This window comes from Grammomys surdaster, unplaced genomic scaffold (genome assembly GCF_004785775.1).
Source record: "Grammomys surdaster isolate TR1022 unplaced genomic scaffold, NIH_TR_1.0 125801, whole genome shotgun sequence".
Taxonomy (NCBI): domain Eukaryota; kingdom Metazoa; phylum Chordata; class Mammalia; order Rodentia; family Muridae; genus Grammomys; species Grammomys surdaster.
In genome coordinates this window covers 1,686,267-1,699,075 of record NW_021620632.1, presented here as the reverse complement: position 1 = coordinate 1,699,075, position 12,809 = coordinate 1,686,267, and the positions used below count along the sequence as shown (strand labels likewise).

At 36.7% G+C, this 12,809-nt stretch overlaps 1 non-coding gene across 1 annotated transcript; it reads left to right on the top strand.

Moving 5' to 3' along the window:
- The first annotated feature begins 1,466 nt into the window (after positions 1-1,466).
- On the top strand, positions 1,467-1,573 carry LOC114640304. Its single transcript, XR_003714131.1, has one exon. It is a non-coding gene; the product is annotated as a U6 spliceosomal RNA (small nuclear RNA).
- Positions 1,574-12,809: the final 11,236 nt, after the last annotated feature.

Genomic DNA, 12,809 nt, shown 5'->3' with positions numbered 1-12,809 from the left:
AATAAGAAATAGCAAACATGTGAGAGAGAAACAACCAGTAATGGCTGTACATGGGATAATCCTGATGCACAAATGTCTAAAGATGAAGGAAGCCTGTAGATACTTATTGGGAGCAGATGTGGAAGGCATTTAGTATCACTTTCCTAATTGTGTTCCCTTCCATAATCTCATGATGTCCATCTGCAAGGTAATGCTGTCTTTGAGGACAGCATCTAAGACATCAAGACCTTTCCATAGACACATAACTTCGACATTTAATCATGGCTTCCTTATAATCACTTTGCTTGGAATTGCTATCATTAGCTTTGAGACACGGTCTCACTATTCTCCCAGGATAGTCTCAAACTTTTGATGATCCACCTCCTTTACCCTTCTGAGGGCCAGAGTAAAAGTCAGATCCTGCCATACAAGATTTCTTTTCTTAATATTTTTTTCTAATTTGACTGTCAGATGCAACAATATCAAATCTGATTTCTAATGGAATTCTAATTATACAAAGTAGAAATTTGTTTTCTTTAACTACTTTGGAACTTAGATGGGCATTTTCTGATAGGAGTAATAATATCTAGTCCTAAAACAGCAAGCATGGATTATATGAGCAAGTGTCAACCATGTAATATATAACATAATTATGAAAGGTGATTTTTCTATATGACTATGAAAATCTTTATTTTCTTAACAGGCCATATTATTGTAGCATCTTTTCTTATGTTGTCAGAGACATCTACAGTAGGTAACCATCATAGTACTATACAGGTATACCTAAAGCTTTAGTAAATGAAAATTAAAGATAAAAGTTAAGCCTACCCTAAGAAGTTAATTGTTCCCTCAAATAATTTGAGAATTGTTATAAACCAGGGACTAATCAACTTCTTTCATAATGATTAATGTCAAATGTCAAGTTAGCTGGATTTACAATCACCATAGAAACACAGTTTTAAATGTCTTTAAGTATGTTTCCAGAAAAGCTGAACTGAGGACAGAACAACTGCCATGAATGTGGTTCCATCATCTTAAGGTTCCTGGACAGACTAAGAAGAAAATAATGAGCTGATCATCACCATTCATTTCTCTCTGCTTTATGATTTGATTCAATGTGACGACTGACTCATACCTCTAACACCAAAATGGACTGTATGTACTGCAACTTTAAGAGAACCCAAAACAAAGCAAAATCCTCCCTCCGTGGTCTAAGCCTCACTTAGTGACAGACTCCTAGGCACTGATATGGAATGAGTTCATTTTACATGTGATAGTAACACTTGCTATCATGAACCACAGTGTACCTGGTGGAAGTGGATGACAGAATGTTGAGTATTCATTATGTAGTCCTTTCCTATACTGTACTGAATTTGTTTGTATCCAATAGCATATGGCAAAAGTAATGAATTCAGGTTATGGAAGACACAGTCCCTCAGTTTTCCATCACTGTAGGAATAGAGACATGTAGTTGAAAAAGCCATGGAGTGCTTGCTTCAGCAGCACATATACCAAAATTGGAACAATACAGAGAAGATTGGCATGGCCCCTGCACAAGGATGACATGCAAATTTGTGAAGCATTCAATATTTTTAACAAATTGGCACAGAGTAAAGTTTCCTGAACAGAACACCAATGGCCCAGGCTCTAATATCAGCTATAGTCAAATGGGATCTCATAAAATTGAAAAGCTTCTGCAAGTCAGAGGACACTCTCATCAGAACAAAACAGCAACCTACAGATTGGGAAAAGGTCATTACCAACCCTACATCTGATAGAAGGCTAATATCCAATATATTCAAAGAACTCAAGAAGTTAGACTCCAGAGAAATAAATAACCCTATAAAAAATGTGGTACAGTGCTAAACAAAGAACTCTCAATTGATGAATTTCTAATGGCTGAGAAGCACCTAAAGAAATGTCCAACATCTTTAGTCATCAGGGAAGTGTATATTAAAACAACCCTGAGATTCTACCTCACATCAGTCAGAATGTCTAAGAACAAAATTTAGGTGATAGCAGATGTCCCATCCAATAGGAGTTTGGCCCTGGAAGCTGACATTCCAAATCTGGAATTCTTATGTTACAGACTCCTGACAGAGGTGAATACCCCAGAAAAAAGACAGACAAGAATATGGGTGAAAGTTTCCAGGGAATCTAGAGATCTAGATTTATTATCACTACCACAAACTCTCCCTATGTTATCTGTGTTCAAGTGAGCCCTATATCTTCTTATATCAGTACATTAACTCCCTGCTAGAATTCATGTTTCCTATGCCTATAATTCTGATAATTTTAATTGTCAAAAGTCATTTATTCTTCCAGTTTTGAAGATCACATTTAAATTAGTTAGTAGTGGTAGGGGTGGTGTTGCATGTAGATAAGCCCAGCACTTGGAAAATGGGCAAAAGGATTAGGAGTTCAAGTCCAGCTGCTATATAGTAAATCTAAAGCCATCCTGGCCTGTAAAAGTTCATCAGAAACAAAATCCAACAAACAATTTGCCTCATAGCTACAGAATTTTGCTCTTTTGTACCTTTTGAATAAGTCAGAATGTATAGTACATTTACACACATTTGCATGTGTGTTAGGGCATGATTGTCACACATCTATGGGAATCATGGGGAAAGATCTATGGAGATAAAATAACATAAACAGACAAGTACATATGAGAAGAAATAGTTGAATAAAATATTTGATGGTTGCTGACTGACTTCGTTTAGTACTTTGGAATCTCATGTTGCGAAATCATACTCCAGGAAAATGACTGAATTCCTCACGAGGAAAGTAGTTTCTGAAGGCTATTATAAAATAAACTAAGGACTTATTAATGGGAATCCTTATGCGACACAATACGTGCACAGAAAAATCTGAAGGGTACACTGGGATGGAAAGGAAATAGGAAAACAGGAAGAATTGACCTTTGTTGTAAGTAGCAAGCAGGGTGTGAGGCATGGCAGGTGGCCTATAATACTCTGCCAGAGGCAAAGACAGAAAATTATGGGCAACTAAATAGTTAACCTGGCCAAATAGCTGAGTTCAATTTGTAAGATAGAAAGCAATCAAGGAGGATAGCCATGTCAATTTCAGACCTCCATACATATCACATTTGCACAAGTGTGTTAACACATGGAATATAAATACAGACATGTATACTAAACAGTCCACTTTATGTTACGGCTTTTCACTAACAGATTGAAAGTTTACACTGGAAATATGGAATTCTGTTTTGCTTATGGGATGATTTCACTACCTGATATGTATTACATTGTAATTGGACATTGGATTTGATTTGTGATACACAGAGGTGGGTTTGCTGGGCAGCAAGTCACTGAAATTCTCCTTGCTGATTACCATGGAAGCTGCCCTGTCTCACGTATAGTTTCTCTCTCTGCTGCAGGGCAAAGCTGTCTGGGTTAGTGCTTAAGCCTCTAGCTTTTTTCCATATTACAGAGCTCAGGAAAATAGCTCAAAGTATGAATAGAGGCCATGGGTAATTGAAAGGTTGCTCAATCTGAAACTCAAAAAGCTTCTTAGAAATACATTTATTTTCCATTGCTAAAGAAGATGATTCTTTTCATTTGTGAGGCCATAGTATAGTATCTGAGAATGTGTTCACACAAATCCCAGCCTGAGGAATCATTACGCGGCATTAACTATGTGATTTCTCACCTCACTTTAGAGGTTGAACCTCACCTTTCCTGAATTTTTAGGACTTGGAAGGTTAAAGAACATCTATTTGGGGTCATGAGGTTATTATGAGAGAGATTAGGTGTGTAATGTCACACTCCACTGGATTGTATTACATAATACATTAATCACTGCATAATCCCTGACTCAGTTGGTGCACAAATTTATTTTACTATCTGACATAAAATACCACCCACACTTTCCTTCTTAGTGCTCCATCTGCTTCTTTCTTTTTTTCTTATCCATGAGCACAAGCCTGTACTAGAAGACTCAGTATAACTTTGCATCCATGACACCCCAGTTTTCTCAGGTCTGCTAGGAAACACATTGTCAAACACTGGAAAGTATTTTACTCTTATTTAATGTAGTAAGGAGTACTGATACTGTAGATCAGTTGGCAGGTTACTTGAATAACATTCACAAAGTCCTGACATCCATTTCCAGCACTGTATCGAACTTGCTTGGTGGTACATGCTTGCATCTCATTATACAGACATGGAGGCAAGAGGAGCAGAAATCCTGTATCATCCTAAACAGAGTTTCCTGTCAAACAAACAATTGTCTAGTCAAATAATGTTTATGAACAGGTATCTTGACAATTCATATAAGTGACTATTTTGAAATCTAAGAATCTTTGTGACAGCTTCTTGGATATGTAAACTGCAGTGACAGAAAAGCTTTGAGAATTCAACATCAGTAAACATTAAAGAATTTCTCCTATAAATTAAAATTCAAACTGTCCTAGGGCCACATGGTTGTGTTCCACTTCATCATCTTCAGAGTTGATCTTTCTTTCACTTCTGTATTAAGCATTTGTTTTGGGAACTGCGATCAGAACTACAGCCATTCCATTCTCCGCATCACCATCATCAACCTGCTTCAATCATTTCTGTATCTTGTTGACTTTTGACAGACAACGTCTGAGGACTGTGGCTCTGTGGTTTCTTTCTCTCAAGTGCTACTGTTAAATTAGGACTTAGTGTGTTTTTATTTAAAAGTAGTAGACGTTTTCATCATCCTCTTGAGTCTTAAATGGTTTTTCAGCTCGTCGACATGGAACCTCCTTGGAAATCTTCACATTCTGCCTTTGTAAATAAAAGTCACTAACCCTCCGGGTACGTGTGTCAGAGCCTCCTAATGCTCACATCTGAAAGAACTGCCTTTACTCAGCATGGCCTTCTCTATTGTCAGTTATGTGGTCAGCGCTATGGAACTTCACCCAATTGTGACTTATTCTGGCATCTCTACTATCGGATCTCTCTTTTAAAATCAAATTTTACTATTATCATTATTATTATTATTTATTAATTAATTAAAACACTGCACACTGAAATTAACTGTATCCAAAATCTATGAAAATCAATGAACATTAAGAATTATCATTCAAATTGAAGATATGAAGGTTCACATTGAATTTTTCCCTCCAGTGTTTTGTATACTTAAACTCATACTTACCATACATAACAAAGACTGCAACAGATTTAACTAGAAAAGCAATTAGGTTTATATCTTCTTTCATAACGCACGTCAATTACTTGCATTCAGCCCTTCCTCAGCCCTTTACATTTAGCTTTTCTTGTTCACTTTCTGCATGTTATACTGTATCCACATGTGCATCTGTTCACAAGTGTATTATATTATCCATTTATCTGTTGGTTGAGGACTAGGTTGATTTCATTTCTTTTATGTAGTTAATAAAACATAGGAAACAACAGAAAAACTGGTCTTTCTTCTAAATTACTACTGCATACAGACATTATATTACTTTTTTCCTATTCTTGATACACCTTTATAATCACTTGGTTTTAAATCAGATTACATTTGTGTGAAATGCAGTAACATATTGTATGACTGACCTAAGTACTCAAAGTCACAGTGTCTTGTGGTCACTGAATTTCTTCTAAGTCTTTTTCTGTTCTATAACACTGAAGAGAAACACAAAATACCATCCTGAATTTGATCTAGTTTCATGTGAAACTTTTACCTAGATAAATCAGGCTTCAGTTCAGTTGATTATCCATTGCATTTATTTATATTTGTGGGCATCTTAATTTGTAATTAATATTTAAAAACAGGAATCACAAATCTTGATGAGAACATTATGAAAATAACTTTTCAGGGGTTTTTGTGCTAAATTAAAATAAAACATTCAGAGATTTATTTCCTATTTTGATTTGTCTTTGATAAATTAATTGAAATTAGTAAAATAATTTTTTTAAATTTTCAATATTTGAACTCATAATTTCTCATAGTGTCTTGCCATGATGGTATGATAGAACCATTTTAATTGGATAATATTTTATACTTCTTTATTTTGATAGAGTAGAGTGAGGGGTCAGTTTATTGTAGAAGGCATTCATTCTCCTGGATGTCATCCTGATTGTATATCTTTCAAGAAGAAAATGACAGACTTACAGCAACAGAAAATATTTTCTGTCATCTCAGCACCACAGCCACGTAAATCTTGGTCTCCTTCTAGGAGACACATAGAACTTGGTGTGGAACTATGGAATTGACTGTAAGCTTAGAAACTGGTCCTTTGAGAGTGATAAATGGATCCATAAAATAGATTTCTACTCTGATGCATTCGTGATCCGTTTGCTTATTCATAAATCTACAGAATTTGATGCTGAGGACTGTTGTGATTCTGCAGCAAGGAACACCCTTATTTTCTGTGTTTTATTCCAATGTCATATAACCTTAAGTATAAACCGCTGTGTGGTGTGCATGAGTATATGATTGACAGATAGATAGATAGATAGATAGATAGATAGATAGATAGATAGATACCTAGATACATAGACACTTAGATACATAGATAGATAATATTGACTAAATTGATGATAGATAAAAAATTAATAAAAATAGAGCAGATAGAATGGTAGGTAAAAGACAACAAAATACAAGTAACATAACTTGACACTGTGATTCTTGTCCTTTTCACTGCAGTGATATTATTCAATTCTTTTATTCTTTAATTATTTGATTGGCAATGCATTTCTGACTTTGTTTAAGAACTGTTTTATATAACCCAGTTTTTAACAAAAAAATCTGAAGTTATGCTTGCTCTAGTCTTTAGTGTTCTTGCTTAACCCAAACTCTTGCTAAGTTATGAGAAGTCCAGTGCCATAAACAGAAGTCAAGTGCCCACCACAGTCCTTATACAGTCAGCCTTGCCTCTGGGAGACTCTATGTCACCTGGTGGTTCTTCCCTTTAATCATGAAATAGGCATGAATTCACCTTGAGACATGAGTTTGAGTTTTCCTTCTGCTGTGATTGACATTTGAGTTCGATCAAATTTAACTCTGAACTCCGCTTTCCCTTTCCTGTGAGACAGAACTATCCTCAGGCTAATCTTGCAAAGATGCTGGCTACCATGGGATCACTCCAACACTGATGAGCAGCTCACTAAGAATAGTATTTCTGCTTTACTAACAGGACTTAACAGTCAGTGCCATCAGTCAGGACTGCTGGGAAAAGCATGACTGAGTGAATAAATTAATCAAATAATGATGACAAGAACATACATTAAGAAAATATAACAGCCACAAGTAAACATCAAATTACATAATGGGCACCTGGTCACACTGGAGGTGAAAAATGAGCTTAAGAACTGACAAATTTCATATGCATCCTTTTGTAAATGGCATTGAGGCACAGAAATTTAATGAGATAAGAAGTATATTTATAAACCTAATGACAGCGAGTTGAGATGAGATTTAAATTCTATCCAGCATTTATACAAATAACCTGTTTGTATATTATATAGAGAGACTTTATATCTATCATATATGTGAGATATAAATATATATGCATATATATGTATATATATTATATATTATATACATTATATATGATAGAAAAGGAATAAATAGGTATTTTGAATGACTACATGGTTAGACTAGTTGATTTTCTTTCTTATATGTTACTAAAATATTTTTGCTTTCATTATCACACACACACATATATATACATATACATATACATATACATATCACATACGTATTTGTTGTTATACTATATCATCACAGAATAGTTGAAGAAACAACAAAGTCTGAGTAGTCAAAGTCCAGTGATTCTGCATGGCTTGTGCCCTGAAAAATGTACCTGAGAATATGAAGGTGCCTAGCTGGAACTTGTCTGCCTCATAAATATGCTACAGCTCTGACTTATGTGACAATACTTACTTTTCCACCTTTTGTCCTGTAACTCCACCCTAGTAGGTGTTTTTCAATGTATGTTGAAGCAAATATGGATAAGCATAACCCTTCTTTGTGAGTACTTTTGTTGTTTCCTGCTTACTATTTTAGAAAAATCAATTCCCTGATGTATTTTGCTAACATTTGTTTGTAGGCCTGGCTACAGAGACAACCTTAGCCACATTACATATTAACACTATAGTCTTTGATTTTTCCAGTTCCTAAGATGAGTATGGCTGTATCTGACAGTGGAATATATAGGAATGGTCTGGTGTTATGAAGTAGCAGAGATGATATATCATGTTGTACAGAAAATATTTATAATCCGGAGCTCAACACTGAATGTTTAATTTTTTTCTGTAACAACAACTTGAGAACAAGGAATCTGTCATAAGAACATGTGGAATTGTAAATCTCTAGTACAAGTTCATGGTTGTACATGTACATGAAGTTCATGTTCTGTTATCATGAATATTTCTGCAATAAATGCTAAGTTAGCTTTGTGCTGTGTGATATTTTTTGAAGTCTTGGTAGCTGTAGAAGTGTCTTTTTTCACAAGGATGGTGTTGATGACACAGCAAAGAAACAATTTCTTCCAAGGCCAGGTTGCTGAATCTATTGAGGTTGCTTACATGGTCATGAATGAACAGAATATCCACATGAGAAAGCAAGTCTCAGAAGCTGTATTTTGGGAACCCTCTGCACAATACGCAGGCAGCTACATTCAATGGTATCTTCTTGATCCATATAAATTTCATGTGATATCTTGTGGCTTGTACAACTTGTAAAATTCCTTCCATTAGAAAGGAATGCTTCAGTAATGGGAGACACAGATAAACAGGAACCCTATATGGAGATATAAGAACTCCATGACAGCCTGCTGTCTGAGTCTTCTGGAGCACATAAGGCTCCCCTAAGCATCCTGCTATATCCCTGAGATCTTCATTCTCCCCTCTCCTCTCTCTCTCTATGCTCATCAGACATGAAAAGTCTGCAACATACAAGTTAACTTCCCTACCTCCCACCCACTTTTGCTGTTTACTATTTCCCTCAGGGGTACTGCAAGCTGCCCTGAGCAGCCTGCTATGCCTTGGAACCCTCCATGTACCTGTCACCTCTCCACCCACCTGCAAATCCTGTACCATACAATTTCAGATCCTGAACAATATAGACCCATTAATCTGGAACTATATAGCCCAAGTATATTGGATCAGAGGCTTGCCGCACAAGGACAATTGAGGTTAACCCTCTTCCTAATACCTACTACAACCAGAAAATCCAGGGACCAAAGCCATCCAAATGGCTAAAGATACAGGAAAGAAAGAACATATACACACATAGACACACATACACACACACACACACACACACACACAGAGTCACACAAAAGTATGCCAGCGCAATATGAAACCTTCAGGGCACACCTACCTGACTATACCAAGCCCTGGATATCCTAACACAAATGAAGCACAAGAAAATGGTCTTAAATCCAATCATATAAAGATGATAGAAACCTTGAACGAGGAAATGAATAAATCTCTTAAACAAATACAAGAAGATACAACCAAGCAGGTAAAGGTCTTTAAAGAGGAAACAAATAAATTCCTTAAAGGTATACAAGAAATACAATTAAACAGGTGAAGGAAATAAATAAACATGTGCAAGATATGAAAGGGAAAATAGAAGGAATAAAGAAAATACAAACTGAGGGAATCCTGGAGATGGAAAATCTAGGGAAGAAACAGGAACAATATATTCAAGCATCACCTCAGAACAAAGGAAATGGGAGACAGAATGTCAGGCATATGCAATATATACAAAGAACCCAAGAAGTTAGAATCCAGAGAATCAAATAACGCTATTAAAAAATGGAGTCCAGGGCTAAACAAAAATTCTCAACTGAGGAATGTCAAAAGGCAGAGAAGTACCTAAAGAAATGTTCACCATCCTTAGTCATAAGGGAAATGTAAATAAAGCAACCCTGAGATTTCATATTACACCAGTCAGAATGGCTAAGATCAAAAACTCAGGTGACAGTAGATGCTGACAAGGATGTGGAAAAAGAGAAACACTCCTTCATTGTTGTTGGGATTGCAAGCTGGTACAACACTCTGGGAATCATACTGTCTGTTCCTCAGAAAGTTGGACATAGTATCACCTGAAGACCCAGCAATACAACTCCTGGAAATACACCAACATATTACAAGAACACATGCTCCCCTATGAATATAGTAGCCTTATTTATAATAGTCAGAAGCTGGAAAGAACTCAGATGTCCTTCAACAGAAGAATGAATACAGAATATGTGGTACATTTATGCAATGGAGCACTACTCAGCCATTTTTAATTAATTAATTGATTAATTAATTAATTTTAAACTCCAAATTTTACTCCCTTCTCCATTTACCCACTGACTGTTCCACATCCCATACCTCCTCCCTGTCTTCTGTCTCCACGAGGATGTTCCCACCCCCTCCCCAACAGACCTTTCAATTCCCTGGGCCCTCCAGTCTCTTGAGGGTTAAGTGCATCTTTTCGGACTAAACCCAGACCCAACAGTCCTCTGCTGTACATGTGTTGGGGGGCTCATATAAGCTGAAGTATGCTGCTTGGTTGATGGTCCACTGTATGAGTGATCTCAGGGGAACAAGTTAATGAGACTGCTGATCCTCCTCCAGGGTTGCCCTCCTCCTCAGCTTCTTCCAACTTTTCCCTAATTCAACCTCACAGATCAGCAGCTTCTGTTCATTGGTTGGGTGCAAAATATCTGCATCTGACTCTTTCAGCTGGTTGTTGGGTCTTTGGAGGTAGTAATTATAGGTCCCTTTTTGTGAGCATGCCATAGCCTCAGTAATAGTGTCAGGATTAAAAACAATGACTTCATGAAATCCTTAAGCAAATGAATGAAACAAGAAAATATCATCCTGAGTGAGGTAACTCAATCACAAAAGAACACACATGGTATGCACTAACTGATAAGTGGATATTAGCCCAAAAGCCCAGAATACCCAAGATACAATTCACAGACTACATGAAACTCAAGAAGAAGGAAGACCAATACTTCAGTGTAGATGCTTCAGATCTTCTCAAGAGAGAAAATTTGAAATCAAAGTGAGGAGCAGAGACTGAAGAAAAGGCCATCCAGAGACTTTCCCACCTGGGGATCCATCCCATATGCAGACACTAAAACCAGACACTATTGTGGATCCCAAGAAGAGCTTGCTCACAGGAGCCTAATATAGATGTCTCCTAAGACGATCTGGATCTGCCAGAGCCTGACAAATACAGAGGCGCATGCTCATAGCGAACCACTGTACTGAGCACTGGGTCCGCAACAGAGGAGCTAGGAAAGGACTGAAGGAGCTGATGGGGTTTGCAATCTCATAGGAAGAACAACAATATCAACCAATCAGACCCCCCTCCAGAGATCCCAGGGAATAAATCACCAAACAAAGAGTACACATGGAGGGAACCATGGCTCCAGTTGCATCTGTAGCCTTGTTGGGGAAGCAGAGTGGGTGGGTAGGCTGGGAAATACTCTCATCGGAGCAGGTGGAGGGAAGATGGGATAGGAGGTTTCAGGGGAAATGGACCAGGAATGGGGATAACATTTAAAATGTAAATAAAGAAAATATTCAATAATAAAAGACAAAGGAAGAGACAATAGAAGAATTTGATACATCAATCAAAAAAAAAAAGTGTTGAATGGAACAATTCCTAACACAAAAATCTAGAAAAGTAGGGATACAATGAAAGGACCTAACCTAAGAATAATAGCAATAGGACGTGAAGACTCACAGCCCCAATACCCAGAAAATATTTCCAAAAATATTATAGAATAAAACTTTCCCAACCTAAAGAAAGTGATGCCTCTCTATATAGAAGGAGTTTATAGAACATCAATTAGACAGGACCAGAAGAGAAAATTCTGCCACCACATAATAATAAAAACAAGAAATCTACAGAACAAAGAAAGAATATTAAAAGCAGCAAGGGGAAAAGGGCAGGTAACATAAAAGGGCAGACCTACCAGGATTATACATGACTTCTCAAGAGAGACTAGAAACACTAAAAGGGCATATACAGATATCTTGCAACCTCTAAAAATCCACAGATGCCAATCTAGACTACTTATCTTGATTGACAGACAAAGCTCACAATCACCATTCATGGAGAAAACAATATATTTCAAGCAAATTCAAGTTCAAACAAAACCTATCCAAACATCCAGTACTACAGAAAATACTAGACAGAAAAATCCAACCAAATGATAATTATATCCAAGACAACAGAGGAAATAAGTAATTTCATACCAGCAAAAACAAAGGAATCACACACACACACACACACACACACACACACACACTATCAACATCAAAATAACAGGAAGTAATAAGCAGTGGTCATTAATATCTCTCTACATCAATGGACTAATTCTCAAATAAAAGACACAGGCCTAATAGAATGGATGGAAAATACAAGTTCCATCTTTCTGCTGCATACAAGAATCACACCTCAGCAAGATAGACATTACCTCATAGCAAAGGACTGGATATACACTTTCCAAGTAGATAAACCCAAGAAACGAGCTGGAGTAGTCATTCAAATATCTAACATAATAGATTTTCAACCAAAATTAATCAAAAGACACAACAAAGAACACATCATACTCATTGAAAGAGAAATCTACTAAGATGATATCTCAATTCTAAATATCTATATCCCAAACACAAGGAAACCTACATCTGTAAAAGAAACTTTGCTGAAGAATATATCAGATATCAAACCCCACATTTTAATAATGGGACACTTCAACAACCCACTCTTAGCAAGCAACAGATCATCCAGACAAAACTAAACATCTTATTTGTGAGGTGTGTGATTAGTTGAGAGAGAGAGAGAGAGAGAGAGAGAGAGAGAGAGAGAGAGAGAGAGAGAGA